Source organism: Scyliorhinus canicula, chromosome 3, assembly GCF_902713615.1.
Source record: "Scyliorhinus canicula chromosome 3, sScyCan1.1, whole genome shotgun sequence".
NCBI lineage: Eukaryota > Metazoa > Chordata > Chondrichthyes > Carcharhiniformes > Scyliorhinidae > Scyliorhinus > Scyliorhinus canicula.
In genome coordinates, this window is record NC_052148.1 from 98,701,622 (window position 1) to 98,713,974 (window position 12,353).

Genomic DNA, 12,353 nt, shown 5'->3' on the forward strand with positions numbered 1-12,353 from the left:
TCTGTGTTTTCCATATATCCTATTTTCTTTTCTGATTTTCAGCATTTGAAATATTATTTTCTTAGAATTATACTGGGTAATAAAATTGGGTGGGTAACAGCGCCCATATAAGATAAAGCAGTTAGTACCAGTGTTTATTAAAGGACAGAAACATGCCATTCAAATGTGTTGAGTGTTTGACACCATTCTAGCGTGTTATCGCTACACGATCATCAAAGTCTTTTTCTGGTAAATCAGGAATGTTCTGTGAAACTGACTGTGCAGATTGGCAGCAAAGAATTTTTGAAGAATCTCCAAATTTTAATTAATTGTTGATAGTGGTTCATCCAGGATAGTTTTGTTGCAAGTGCAACCATCAGGCCTGCAACCCTACCATCACCCCACTCCCCACAACACACATCAAATACTGCCTGGAGACTTTTGATTCCCCAGTCCTTTCCTCCTTGGAATGCAACACTGTATTTGAAGTGCAGAGTATCACTTCCACAGACTCCTGCCTGTGGCTAACCTTCCTGCTTACCGCCAGGCTGTCCAACAGCATTGTAATGAGGCCCGTGTTTAGCAGGCCTTTGGTGTCCTCAGTCTATTTGGTTTCAATGGACGATTAGCTGCTCCCCACACACCTTTCCCAATTTTCCATTACTATTGGGGTCCATGATCTCAAAACTAGCACTAATTTAGATCTGAAATCTGTTACTGAGTTTCTTTCTCAAGTATAATATTGTATGAACATTCGCTTATTTCATTCCCAGAAATATGATGCAAAGGAAAGTACTCTCAGTTATCATTACAATGATGTGCAGAATGTATCAAGGTATTAAATGATACAGAAGCACTTGTGTTTGTTATTATTTCTACAGTAAGAACAACAAACATATTCAATTATTTGCACTTGAAACACGTAACATACTATCTCCGGGACTCTTCTTAGAATGTAGTGAAGCTTACCAGAAAATGGAGAAAATGTAAATCAGTCAACCGTGCAAATCATATTTGAAAATGTCAGAGTTCCAGGCTGTGGTCCAGTAATTTATTTTAAATTAGTTAATAGGATGCGGGTGTTGCAGGCTGTGCTAGCATTTATTGCTCATCCCTAATTGCCCTTGAGGGGGTAGTTAAGGGTCAACCACATTGCTGTGGGTCTGGAGTCACATTTGGCCAGAATGGGTATGAACGGCAGATTTCCTTCCAGATGGGTTTTTATGACAATCAACAATGGTTTCATGGTCATCATTGGACTTTCAATTCCAGATTTTTATTGAATTCAAATTTCACCATCTGCAGTAATGGGATTTGAACCTGGGTCTCCAGAGCATTATTCTGGGTCTCTGGTTTACTAGTCCAGTGACAATACCATTACGCCTCCGCCTATTTAAATACTTGGAATAGTTGAAGCTCTGACATGTGTGCAACTGGGTTGATGCATATTGCATTTGTCATATGCTTAAAATCTAACCCTGTCAAAGAGATGAAGAACAAGTCTGACTGTTGGGTGATCTAGGGTGGAAGAGCATGTCTGCCTGGGCTTTCTTCAGATGCCTTGGAATTCCATGCAATTTCCTGCAGGCTGCAGGAATCAGCAAATCTTGACTGTTTTTATTAACCTTTTCCTGCTTTAAGTTACTCACTTCTACGAAGGGGGCATTTATTTTAATAACTAAAATGTAACACTTCAAATTTGCCGGTTGGTCTTTGAAGCTTTCGAACCAACTTTAGCTTAACATTTAGGGGAGATGATGGCATAGTAGTTATGTCACTAAACTCAGAACCTAGGGGACCAGGCTAGTGCTCTGGGGGCATGGGTACCACAGCAGCTGGTGGAATTTAAATTGACTTTATGAAAAGAACTCAACTCAGTAATGGCAACCATGACAACGATCACCGATTGTTGAAAAATCCACCTGGTTGTGTGGAAGAAATCTGTCATCCTTGCCTGGTCTGGCCTACATATGTCTCTAGACCAGGGGTGGGCAAACTTTTCCGTGCAAGGGCCACATTCAGAAATTCACAATTCACAAAGGGCCGCATAGTATATTAAGTAAAATAATTACTTCCCCCGGTTATGATTCTGGGCGCCTCATATAGAACATAGAACAGCACAGAACAGGCCCTTCGGCCCTCGACGTTGTGCCGAGCAATGATCACCCTACTCAAGTCAACGTATCCACCCTATACCAGTAAGTAACCCAACAGCCCCCCAGCATTAACCTTAAAAAAAAATTTAAAAAAAAAAAAACAAATTTTTTTTTAAAAAATTTTTTTTTTTTTTTTTTAATGACTTGGTGGGCCGCAGAAATACCTTTGGCGGGCCGCATGCGGCCCGCGGGCCGTAGTTTGCCCACCCCTGCTCTAGACCCACAGCAATGTGGTTGACTCTTAACTGCCTTATTAAAAGGACTAGCAAGCCACTTAGTTGAAGGGCAATTATGGATAGGCAGCAAATGCTGCCTTAATTGTCAGAAATGCCCACATCGCATGAAAACATAAAGAAATACAGCACAATTAGAAGTCATTTAAAGAAGTACAAAATAAAAACATTTTTATAATTCTTCAAAGCAATGCTTGTGAATTGTTAATATATTAGATTCTCCTGAACCTCAGTTGCCTGTTGGAGAGATTGCAATTCTCTATATTTTAAATGCACAGATTCCAGGATAGCCATTAGAAAATGTTTCTTCAAACTATAAAAATGTCTATAAAAACTCAACACCCATATGAGTCTCCAGGATTGTAAAAACAAACAGCCATGTCAACTCTTGGATCTAGGTTGACCGTTGTGAATGTTATTTGTCGTCAACCTGGAATAAAAAATAGATGCAAACTGCTGCGATGTTAAGGTTAGTGTAGTCTTTAATTTTACCTTTGATAAAATTCATTGTGCAAGCACCAGCAGATGCAGACCTGCATCAATTACTCTATCTTTTTTTAATATAAATTCAGAGTACCCAATTATCATTTTCCAATTCAGGGGCAATTTAGTGTGGCCAATCCACCTAACCTGCACATCTTTGGGTTGTGGGGTGAAACCCATGCAGACACGGGGAGAATGTGCAAACTCCACACAGACAGGTCAATTACTCTATCAACAGCAAGCTTTTATTTGGGCTATCAGAGATGTAAAATCAGGCGCAGACAAGTTATTTTCCATTAGGATAAGAAGAAATCAAATTGCTGCACGCAGGGCTTCAAGCAATTATTGCAGACTTCCTAGTCAGAGGTTTCAGTGTGATGTGCCAGATTTTGCAATGCAGAATTCCCCATGTGGTCTCTCAGCTGCGGGAGAAAGGTGGCGATATAAAATAAAATAAAATCTATTTCTGTATTAAAGATTTATACCGTACCTTGGCTGCAGTCTAGCTAACTAAACAGCTTGCTGGTAGGCAGTGATAAATCACTTTGTAGTTCACAACTAATAACAAGGATCATATTTTCTGGTAGGAAAGTTTTAGCTATTTATACAAAATCTGTTTAATATAACTTCCTTGCCCTATCAATTTATAACTTACATAAAACCTCTGACAATCATTGCTGGCTAGTTTTGTAATTAGTTGTCACAATTAATAATTTGTCCACAAATAGCAACCAATTCACTATATTGTCAAATGATTCTAATCTTTCTTGACAGAGAATTAATGACCAAATTAGCTAAACCAAAGCAAAACCTTGGCTCACTTTAGTAATCACAGATCTCTTGCCATCAGCAAGGAACTTACTGCACTATTTGGCCAATACACTGAAGTACATTACAAAAAGCAGGGTGTGATCTTGTTACTGGAAGATAATAATACCATTTCTATATAATGCCCATTTAAACAACAAGCTTGTCAGTTTGTATTACTTACTACAAACACAGTTTATGTGAATGGTGGAAGACTACTGCTGAATGCTATATTTCAATGACAAGATTTGATAATTAAGCAATTGCTGTTATTTCTGTCGTTACATGTACAAAACAATGTATCAATACCAAAGCATAGCAGTATAAATTATTTTTCCCCTTATTTTTATAACCCTTATGCTAAATTAACTTAACTTTCTTACAGAAGCAGATTCCCAAAACAAATATGCAAATACTGAATAATTATTCATAACAAAAGCTTCAGGAAGTAACAAAGAAATAGGACCATCTGTTTCACTGTTTTTCCAATAATGTTTAGTTGACTGCTCCCACCCTTAAAGGCAATACCATGAGCTTTCTCCAGACAATGAAAAAAACACATGGAGGGTGGTGGTTGCTCGGGGTGGATAGGGCTAACTTTTAGCTATGGTGTTCCATGCTTGCACAGATCTCCAATTTGGTGCTTAGCTGACGCAGGATGTAATATTCATTTATTTACAAAAACAAAATTGGTAAGATTAACATTCTTCTTCATTAGAAATGAAATGCTGCACTGAGCACAATATAGCTATTGCCTACCTGCACCTATAGGCTAATGATTTTAACAGATTTTGTTATTTTGACAACTGACGCATGCCTTATGTGAACTTGAAATTGTCATCATTTCATCCTTGGGCTGTGGTGCAAAGTATAAATGTTTCTCTTTTAATTACCCACTTGAAATCCAGATTCACTTTCCTGTTTACTTTTGAGAATAATAATGGGGTTAGGAAATGGTGCTGTCCCGCCTACTTCCTCCTGGCAGCTATATACTTTTTTAAAATCATTTTATTTCTCCTAGGATATAGCGGTCAAATTGAAACTGTTCACTTTGGGGTAACTCATTATTTTAATTGCTTGACAATTTATTCTTCCTGCATTTGACAAACACACATAATGGGGTATTAAGTAGTTTCTCTGGAGATAATTGTGAGGAACTGCATCAGAAGAAATCAGGTCAGGTCTTAGACCATAAGACATAGGAGTGGAAGTAAGGCCATTCGGCCCATCGAGTCCACTCCGCCATTCAATCATGGCTGATGGGCATTTCAACTCCACCTACCAGCATTCTCCCCGTAGCCCTTAATTCCTCGCGACATCAAGAATTTATCTATCTCTGCCTTGAAGCCATTTAGCGTCCCGGCCTCCACTGCACTACGCGGCAATGAATTCCACAGGCCCACCACTCTCTGGCTGAAGAAATGTCTCCGCATTTCTGTTCTGAATTTACCCCCTCTAATTCTAAGGCTGTGCCCACGGGTCCTCGTCTCCTCGCCTAACGGAAACAGTTTCTTTGCGTCCACCCTTTCTAAGCCATGCATTATCTTGTAAGTTTCTATTAGATCTCCCCTTAACCTTCTAAACTCCAATGAATACAATCCCAGGATCCTCAGTCGTTCATCATATGTTAGACCCGCCATTCCAGGGATCATCCGTGTGAATCTCCGCTGGACACGCTCCAGTGCCAGTATGTCCTTCCTGAGATGTGGGGCCCAAAACTGGACACAGTACTCCAAATGGGGCCTAACCAGAGCCTTATAAAGGCTCAGTAGCACATCGCTGCTTTTATATTCCAACCCTCTTGAGATAAATGACAACATTGCATTCGCTTTCTTAATCACAGATTCAACCTGCATGTTTACCTTTAGGGAATCCTCGACTAGCACTCCCAGATCCCTTTGTACTTTGGCATTATGAATTTTCTCACCGTTTAGAAAGTAGTCTATGCTTGGATTCTTTTTTCCAAAGTGCAAGACCTCACATTTTCTCACGTTGAATTGCATCAGCCATTTCCTGCACCACTCTCCCAAACTGTCTAGATCCTTCTGCAGCCTCCCCACTTCCTCAGCACTACCTGCCTGACCACCTAACTTTGTATCATCGGCAAACTTCGCTAGAATGCCCCCAGTCCCTTCATCCAGATCATTAATATATATGGTGAACAGCTGCGGCCCCAACACTGAACCCTGTGGGACACCGCTGGTCACCGGCTGCCATTCCGAAAAAGAACCTTTTATCCCAACTCTCTGCCTTCTGTCAGACAGCCAATCCTCAACCCATGCCAGTAGCTCACCTTGAACACCATGGGCCCTCACCTTACTCAGCAGCCTCCTGTGTGGCACCTTATCAAAGGCCTTTTGGAAATCCAGATAGACCACATCCACTGGGTTTCCCTGGTCTAACCTACTTGTCACCTCCTCAAAGAATTCTAACAGGTTCGTCAGGCACGACCTCCCCTTACTAAATCCATGTTGACTTGTTCTAATCCGACCCTGCTCTTCCAAGAATTTAGAAATCTCATCCTTAACGATCGATTCTAGAATTTTACCAACAACCGAGGTTAGGCTAATTGGCCTATAATTTTCCATCTTTTGTCTTGATCCTTTCTTGAACAAGGGGGTTACAACAGCGATCTTCCAATCGTCCGGGACTTTCCCTGACTCCAGTGATTTTTGAAAGATCTCAACCAACGCTTCCGCTATTTCTTCAGCCACCTCCCTCAGAACTCTAGGGTGTAGCCCATCGGGGCCAGGAGATTTGTCAATTTTAAGACCTTTTAGCTTTTTTAGCACCATCTCTTTTGTAATGGCAACCATACTCAACTCAGCCCCCTGACCCTCTATAATTTTTGGGATATTACTCATGTCTTCCACTGTGAAGACAGACGCAAAGTACTTATTAAGTTCTCCAGCCATTTCCTCGTCTCCCATCACTAGCCTTCCGGAATCAGTTTGAATTGGCCCAATGTCTACTTTGGCCTGTCGTTTGTTTCTTATGTAGTGAAAGAAACTTTTACTATCATTTCTTATATTACTGGCTAGCCTGCCTTCATATTTGATCCTCTCCTTCCTTATTTGTCTCTTTGTTAACCTCTGTTTGTTTTTGTAGCCTTCCCAATCTTCTGATTTCCCAGTGCTTTTGGCCACTTTATAGGATCTTTCTTTTTCTTTGATACATTTCCTGACCTCCTTTGTCAGCCATGGCTGTCTAATCCCTCCCCGGATAATCTTTCTTTTCTTGGGGATGAACCTCTGTACAGTGTCCTCAATTATGCATACAAACTCCTGCCATTTTTGCTCTGCTGTCTTCCCCACTAGGGTCTGCTTCCAGTCGATTTTCGTCAGTTCCTCTCTCATGCCCTCGTAATTACCTTTATTTAACTGTAACACCATTACATCCGATTTTGCCTTCTCTCTTTCAATCTGCAGACTGAAATGTTTTCTGCTGTTGTGCTAAGAAGCTGAGGCATTCACATGTAAAAAAATGCTTAGTCAGATCAATCATGGAGCAGAGCTTTGCAAGCTTTGATGGAAACAAATTAAAACTGTTCCAGTCACTGGAACTACTAAAGGTAAAAGCCCTTCATATTTGCCTAAATTCATTCTGTATTTAGACTCCAACAACTCTATCATCCATTTCAAGCTGGATAGTTTTGTTCTGAAAGAGTGGAATTTATCTTTAACAATTTAAATCGTGACTGTTCAGAAATGTTCCACAGAAGTTCCTTCAATTAAATTTTTAAGGTAGAGGTTAAAACTTCTTCTCAATTAGTCAGCAGTGGGTTATCTCATAGCAGCTCAGGTATAGGCCATGCTTGATGTTAACATGTGTAGCTTTTTCAATCCAATCTTGCAATAAGGGAAAGCTGGCATCTTGTGCTACGTGGACAGATTGTAAATGAGTCATAAATACAGTATTTTGTTGCAAAATTATATTTTGTTGGACTTTTAAAACCAACTTCAATTTTACAAGTGCAATAGTTATGAATTATTTTGTTATAGATATATCAATAGGAACTTGTGAATTATTTGCAGAGTGCATTTTAATTGACCACTGAATAAAATTCTCTGCTCCTTTTTAGCCATATATTGCCCATTTTTCATTTTATGCCATACATTTGTGCCTGTTTTGGTTACATTGACAAGGTAACATAAAAATTGTGTATGTGCAGAGAGATAGGCCTAGACTTCCGGCAGTGATATGGGTGCGCAGAGTTGGAAGAATTCCCAGGTCCACAAAACCAACATTTAAAAATGCCTGCCAAATTTTTGATCCAGGCTAACGACCCTGGAAGTACCGAAAATGATACTGGGTGTAGAGGCAGGCTGGGTGGAAAGTCTGTCCTAAATCTTTTTAGAAAGAATAAAACATGAAACATCCCTCCAGCCCTTACCCCTCACACACTCCACATACAACACCTCATACACCACCCATCACCTGTAACCCCTCATAATCACCATGCCAACCTGTGCCCTGGTACTCACCTCCCATAGCTTCTATACCAACTTAATGGCAACTCATGGCAATCCATGCCCCCTCCCCACCCACTATCCATTTATATTTACACCTACCATGCCAACTCAAGTATTCAACATGGACAGACCTCTTCACCCATGCAGAGATGAAATAAAGTTATGTCAAATAAACTTCTATCAAATATGTTCTAATCGTAGACCTCATTACATTGAAAAAAAATTCATCCATAAAAAATCTACAATTACATAAACCCTTATAACAAACATTTCATTTGAGTGCACAATCCCTTATAAAAGCACATTGGAATTCATAGTCTCACTTTAATAATCACCTGCATTTGTTAATCAAACTGAAAAGTCAGATACAATACTGTGATAATGGTTGGTTGATAAATTGGTCATCAGCAGTAATCAAGTAATGGAAGCCCTCAAGCTTATGTCAACATCAGAGTGAAATAGCAAGCAGTGATTTTAAAAAAATGCTCCAGCTATTTGTTCAAGGATTTAAAGGGCAGGATTTTTAAATTCCTGAACGGCTTGACAGCTCCCATTGACTGATGCTTTTGACAGTTCCTCTTGTCACTTTTGACAGGCCCTCTTGATGAACAGAGAACAATTATTTAGGAGAATTAACTTCCATTAAGCATTCGGATGCAATTGGTCACTAACATTTTTCTGAAAGCTGTAGCGGTTTCCTGCAGTTCAGTAATTTTTAAGAATAGGACTTCTCAATTTAAACCTGGCTAAGTTTCCATATTCAATCAACTTCCAGCATCTCAAGGTAATCTCTGTTTTGATCTTTTTGTGGGGGAGATCTGGTTAGGGTCCAATAACGTTTTGTTTAAAGTATATAAAGTTTGAGATTTAAGATGCTTGCTAATAGAACAAAGGCACAAGATTCTATGGGTTTGAACAAACAAAAATAAACTTTACTGCATCATAAAAAGGGGAAGGAGAAATGTGGGATTGAAATTACAATCAGATCAGCCATTATCTTACTGAATGGCAGAGCAGGCTCAAGGGGCCGAGTGGACTACTCCTGAACCCAATTTGTATATTTGTATACAAGTTCAGAAGGAAGAAATAATTTACAATGTCAACTTACACCCTTAACATTCAGTGTAAATATGAGGTTTAAGTGAATTAACTGACAAATTCTGGTTCAAGATTCCACATTGTAGAATAAAATGCCAATGTGACTGAAACAGATTCCATGGCTTTCCAAACAACCAACCCAGATATTAGTTGCACTGCACAGAAACTTTGTCTCTCTCACAAGGGTTTCCTTTGAAGAGGTGGTGGCATAGTGGTATTGTCACTGGACTAGGAATCCAGAGACCCTGGATAATGATTTGGGGACCTGGGTTTCAATCCCACCACAGCAGGTGATAGAATTTAAACTCAAGAAAATATCTGGAATTAAAAAGTCTAATAATGAACATGAAACCATTGTCAATTATCGTAAAAACCCACCAAGTTCACTAATGTCATTTAGGGAAGGAAATCTGCCACCCTTACCTGGTCTGGATACACAGCAATGTGATTGACTCTTAAATGCCCTCTGAAATGGCCAAGCAAGCCACTCAGTTATTTTCAACCGTGATGAAAATACAAAAAAGATATGAAACTGGACAGACCACCTGACATCGAACCAGGTATCGGAAACGGCAATGGCAAACCCAGCCCTGTCAACCCTTCAAAGTCCTCCTTACTAACATCTGGGGGCTTGTGACAAAGTTGGGAGAGCTGGCTCATAGACTAGTTAAGCAACAGCCTGACATAGTCATGCTTACAGAATCATACTGTACAATGTTCCAGATAGCACCATCACCATTCTTGCTTATGTCCTGTCTCATCATAAGCAGCAAGTAATAGACAGAGCTAAGCAATTCCACAACCAAGGCATCAGATCTAAGCTCCGCAGTCCTGCCACATTCAGCTGAGAATGGTGGTGGACTATTAAACAACTCACTGGAGTAGGAGACTCCACAAATACCTCTGTCCTCAATGATGGAGGAGCCCTGCACATATGAGCAAGAGACAAGGGATTTGCAACAATCTTCAGCCAGAGGTGCCGAGTGGGTGATCCATTTAGGTCTCCTCCGGAGGTCCCCAGCATCACAGATGTCAATCTATCAGCCAATATGATTCACTCCACGTGATATCAAGAAATGGATGAAGGCACTGGATGCTGCAAAGGCTTGGGCCCTGACAAAATCACGCTATAGAACTGAAGACTTACCCACCCCTAGCCAAGCTGTTCCAGTACAGCTATAACACTGGCATCTACCCAGCAATGTTGAAAATTGCCTAGGTGTGACCTGTACACAAGAAACAGGACAATTCAACCCAGCCAATTACCGCCCTATCAGTCTACTCACCATCATCAGCAAAGTGATGGGAGGAATCATCAGTAGTGCTATCAAGCGGCACTTACTCAGCAATAACCTGCTCACAGAAGCCCAGTTTGCGCTCCGTCAGGGTCACTCAGCTTCTGACCTCATTACAGCCTTGGCTTAAACATGGAAAAAGAGCTGAATGCTAGAGGTGAGGTGAGAGTGACGGCCCTTGACATCAAGGCAGCATTTGACGGAGAATGTCATCAAGAAACCCCAGCTAAACTGGTTGGAGTTTTAACTCTCTGCTGGCTGGAGTCATACCTGGCACAAAGGAAGATGGCTGTGGTGGTTGGAGGTCAATCGTCCTAGCTCCAGGATATCACTGCAGGCGTTGCTCAGGGTAGTGTCCTAGACCCAACTCTCTTCAGCTGCATCATCAACGACCTCCCTTCCATCATAAGGTCAGAAGTGGGGATGTTTGCAGATGACTGCACAATGTTCAGCACCATTTACGACTCCTCAGATAATGAAGCAGCCCATGTCCAAATGCAGCAAGACCTGGACAGTATCCAAGCTTAGGCTGACAAGTGGCAAGTTACATTTGCACCACAAAAGTGCCAGTCAATGATCATCTCCTATAAGAGAGGATCTAACCATAGCCCCATGACATTCAATGACATTACCATTGCTGAATCCCCCACAATCAACATCCTGGGGTTTACCATTGATCAGAAACTGAACTGGACTAGCCATTTTAATACTGTGGCCACTAGGGCAGGTCAAAGGCTAGGAATCCTAAGGCAAGTAACTCACCTCCTGACCCCCCCAAAGCCTGACCACCATCTACAAGGCACAGCTCAGGAGTGTAATAGAATACTCTCCACTTGCCTGGTCAAGTGCTGCTCCAACAACCTAAGGAGCCTTGGTGAGTTCCTGCAGTGCATTTTTTAAATGGTATGCATAGCTGCTACTGTACGTTAGTTGTGGAGGAAGTTAATGTATGTAGTTGGGGTGCCAATCAAGTGGGCTGCTTTGTCCTGGATGGTGTTGAGCTTCTTGAGTGCTGTTGGAGATGCACTCATTCAGGCAAGTGGGGAGCATTCCATTGTGCTTTGTCTGTAGTGGTCAGATTTTGGGAGTCAAGACGTGAGTTACTCGCCGCAGGATTCGTAGCCTCTGATCTGCTCTTGTAGTCATAGAATTTCTATTACTAGTCCAGCTCAGTTTCTGGTCAATGGTAACCTCCAGGATGTTGAGAGTGGGGGATTCAGTGATGGCAATGTAATTGAATGTCAAGGGGCGATGGTTTGATTATCTCTCATTGGAGATTGTCATTGTCTGGTACCTGTGTGGCGCAAAAGTTACTTTCCACTTGTCAGCTCAAGCTAGATATTGTCTTGCTGCATTTGCACATGGATTGATTCCGTGTCAGGGGAGTTGCGAATGGTGCTGAACATTGTGCAATCATCAGCAAATATCCCGACACCTGACCTTATGTTGGAAGGAAGGTTTTAAAACAGATACAGCAATTAGGTCGCCACTGTTGGGAGAAACCCTCTACTAGGCCGTCAATAGCTGTACCCACACCCATGAAGGCAGGAACGGCCTCACAGTCTGCCGAAATGGTAGACCACCGGCCTGCTGCAAGGTGCCCACCTCCAGGCAGTTAAAATGTTCCCACAAAATTCCAGTTGGACTCCTTTAATTGGTCTTAACAGAGTTCTCTTGGTGAGCTCCCCTGTGATGTGGAAGCCCCAAACACACTTTCGTCAAAATGGTGTTGGGAATGATATCGGGAAGTCTTCTTAAAAAAGGCCATATATGTTTAACAATGGGTCTCCGTCATCAAATTCACCTCAGCTCTCACATGAAAAATAGAAA

The 12,353-nt window shown here is 41.3% G+C and overlaps 1 protein-coding gene across 13 annotated transcripts in view; it reads right to left on the reverse strand.

Annotated features, from left to right (window-relative positions):
• pde4d (phosphodiesterase 4D, cAMP-specific) overlaps window positions 1–12,353 on the reverse strand; it is a 1,491,178-nt gene that overhangs the window by 23,834 nt on the left and 1,454,991 nt on the right. The window lies entirely within an intron of this gene.